Raw genomic sequence first — 3,797 nt, forward strand, 5'->3', positions numbered from 1 at the left:
AGGATGCAAACAAACCATTCCCCGTGCCAATTTCTGCATCGATCTGGATCTAATCAGGAGGTGGAAACATTTTTTTTTCAAAATAGGCTTTAATCATAAGCTTTATATACAAATTGCTGTACATTTAATAAAGAGAAATATTAAGTGAGAAGTACAAAACACAAAGCTAGCTCCTTTTACTCAGCAGAATATCAAAAATTTGTTCCTGGCCCAAGATTAGTGATACGGTAAATGGACGGTCTATGAACAGGCTAAGGCAGACTTTGTAAACCAGCAACTAAACACCGAATGGAGCCCAGTACAAGCGGAGGCCCAGGTTACCACCACCCAGATGGTCTCTGTGGAAGAGTCAATGTAACGAGCACTGATGGGTCAGAACCTTCTAGTAAACCTGGGAACTCATAAAAACATGGCATTGATTATGCTGGAAATAGTTGGGCAGTGGTGTACCTCAGTCTCCCAGCCCATCAAAGACCACAAGGTAACACAAGGATTCTAAACTGCAAAGCAGTTCACAGCGCTGCTAAGCTGGGCGTGCTGCCCTGGGTGAGCCAACACCACCGCTGCTCTGGGAGCTTCCGCTGTGCCTCCCAGTGCAGGAGGAGCTGCTGCCGGTCCCCCCAGGCTCACGCTGGCTCATACATGGAGTTACTGGTCCCATGACTCATAACGGAGCTCGGCAGCCTTGTGCATGGCCACCAGCCACGCCGCCGACTGCCTCTTGCTAGCATTGGCGTCTTCCCCAGCCGGCAGCTTCAGCCGGGCCAAGCCCTCTGCCCCGGCACTGCCTACTGCAGGAGCGGACCGGAGCCCGCGGGTTGCCTCCTTCCGAGGCAGGTGGGCTCACCAGGAGGCAGGTGTAAGTGTGAATGTCTTTTTCTCCAGAGGGGAGTCCCTCTGTGAGAATCCGTACAGTTGAAATACATGCAACTGCAATTTCACGGTGGCTGTGTCCATCCAGAATAAAGTATCGCCGATTGCTAAAACGATGACAGACCATCGTTGCACATTTCTCTGATTTTCCCAAAGTCACAAGGAAAGTGGCTCCGTTCAGCAGCACCCTGAGGTGCTTAGTGTAGAACTCGGCTTCCTTCCGGGACACCAGGCCGCACGGGGAGCACTGCCATGCCGGGAGCACTACCGCACGGGGAGCACTGCCGTGCCGGGAGCACTGCCATGCCAGGAGCACTGCCGCACGGGGAGCACTGCCGCGCCGGGAGCACTGCCGCACGGGGAGCAGCGCCGCACCCGGTCCACGAAGTACATGCGCGGGGCCGCAACTTCTGGCTGCAGCACCTGTCACAGAAGCACTTCCGGCACCGGCATGGGTGGCGCTTTCTGGTGATAAAGTCAAACTTGGTGTCACACTGCATATACATGTGGGACACTCCTTGTCCGGGACCCACTGGGGCTCCTCCAGGTCGAAGGGGCTGCCGAAGGCGCGGTGCTCAGGTGGCATGCGGGGGCAGCGCGGCCACTTCCGAGGACATAACGCCGCCTCCGTCACTCGCCCGCCGCCGCGCGCTTGGGCCCCTCGCCCCTCCGGGAGACCCTGCCTGGCCCGCATGGAAGCAATTTTTTGGTCAAAGAAAATTTAACATAAACAATTGTTGACTTGGTGGGAAATTGATAACTAGGGAACTGAAAGGCTAAAAAGAGAACTCTAAGATGATCACAAATTTAGAAACTTAGAGGAGGGGCTTCATGGGCTGAAACTTAAATATCTGAGGCCGGGACAGTGCCAGGCTGGTGCTGGAACCCAGATCCCTAAGGAGGGGAAGCCAGCTGCCTGGTGCTGGTGTTGCTGAGGCAAGATGTAATGAAGCTGGTTTGGAAAGTGTTGGGAAATCTAAAAATTGGGTTCAGCCAACAACACGGATGTGCAGTGCTTGGTGCTGAGGGGAGGAAGCACTGGGACGATGCTGGGGAGGCAGCGGGCAAAGCAGAAACATCATTGGCAGAGTCCCCGCTCCAGCATCACGCGGCAGAGTCTACAGTAGGGTGGATTTTTATCCGAGAGACAGTAGCTTAATAGCGTAAATAATTTTACTCTCTCTATACCTCCCAGAGTATATATCCATGGGACAGGAGTACAAGAGATCCTTTTAATCATAACAGCCGAACCTGGAAAGAATCCGAATGTCCACCAACAGGAGAATAGCTAAGTAAATTGTGATGAATCCATCCAAGAGAATATCACTCAGCAATGACAAGGAGTGGAGAACTGACACCAACACAGCATGGGCGAATCTCACAGCCGCGCTGAGAGAAAGAAGACAAACACACAAGGCTGCGAATGATAGGCTTCCTTGCGCCCAATTTTAGGAACAGGTGAAACGTATCTACAGTGATGGAAGTCGGAAGAGGGGTTACCTCTGGAGGAGAGTGTCGACTGGGTAGAGACATAAAGGAGCTTTCTGAAGTGATGCAAACACTTTATAGCTTGATCAGAAGTGTGGTTTGTATGGGTGTATACATAAGTAAAACCTTCATTGACTTTCCACTTGAAATTTGTGCCCTCCAGTTCATGCATGCTGAACTTCAGTAAAGAACTTCCCTCAGAAATCCAGGCAGCAGCCCGGGGCAGATGTGGCGGTTATTAGGACCCCGCACTTTCCTTTTGTTGCTCCACCATCCTGCATACCCAACTTCTGCTTGGTGGTCCAGGATGGCTGCTCCCGTCCCCACCATCACACTTGCATTCCAGCTGGCAAGGAGCTGGAAAAGGGCAGGGAAAGGCACACCTTGCTTCTTTAAGAGAACAACCCAGAAGTTGTATTTATCTTCACATTCCATGGGCCAGACCTTATTTACCTAGCCTCACCTGGGTGCAAAGGAGGCTGGGAGATGGAGCTTTAACTGAGCTGTCATGTCCCACCAGGCAAAAATCTATTACTATTTAAGAACAAGACACCAGATACTGGGAGACAGCAAAGCATTGTGGATGGTGCCAGGGGCTTGTCCATGGATGGGCGGGTGGGGGGCAGCGGAAGGGCCAAGCCTTGGGGCCAGATGCCACAGGTGGGCAGACTTGGTGGTGAGACCACATGGAAAGAAATGCTCTTCTCATGTTCCTCGTTTGCTCAGTTAAGTAAGAAAACAAGCCCTGAGTGGACAGGGGACAGGGGACAGGGGACAGGGCCAGGAACCTGGACGTGGAGTGGATCACTTTGGGGAAACCCACAAGGCCAGCCATCCCTGCGGACCCACTTGAGGTCTGTTGTCACCAAACTGACATGCTTCAGGGGACGCACTCCTGCACTGGAACCCACCCTGCTGTTTGCACCGAGCCAGGAGCTGGTTGCTTGCGGGTGTCTGTGGAGTGTTTAGAGCACGGCAGGCAGGGAAGAGGCTCCTGGCGCTTTGGCCCCCTGCCTGCCCTTCTGCGGGAATGAGGGGCCCAGCCCCGACAGGAGTGGAGGGCTTGGTGTCAGGAGGCAGCAGGGGTGGAAGGCGCCCCAAGGCCTACCTCCATGCACAGGTGCAGCCATAAATGCCCAAAGGTGCAAAAAAACTCTCCCAGGGTGGGCAGAGTTCCCAGGTTCCGTACTAGCGAGCAGAGCAGGCAGGTGGGTGCTACCCGCACCCTGGGGTGACAGAGCCTCCAGAGATGGGGCACCAACTGGGGAAAGAAGTGCTCGGTAAAATGACAAAGGCTCCGTTTCATTTCCAGGATTTTATTTGCTTGTTATAATTCTGATATTTATGTACATATATATATATACTTTTGTGTTTTTTTGTAGCGGGCTCATAGACAGACCAAGCAAAGGCATACGGGAGGCTGTGGCTGTGGGGGC

The 3,797-nt window shown here is 53.1% G+C and overlaps 1 pseudogene; it reads right to left on the reverse strand.

Moving 5' to 3' along the window:
• Window positions 1-648: 648 nt before the first annotated feature.
• LOC143671663 (zinc finger FYVE domain-containing protein 21 pseudogene) lies at window positions 649-1,567 on the reverse strand (annotated as a pseudogene).
• Between the last annotated feature and the right edge of the window lie 2,230 nt (window positions 1,568-3,797).

This window comes from Tamandua tetradactyla, chromosome X (genome assembly GCF_023851605.1).
Source record: "Tamandua tetradactyla isolate mTamTet1 chromosome X, mTamTet1.pri, whole genome shotgun sequence".
NCBI classification, from domain to species: Eukaryota; Metazoa; Chordata; class Mammalia; order Pilosa; family Myrmecophagidae; genus Tamandua; species Tamandua tetradactyla.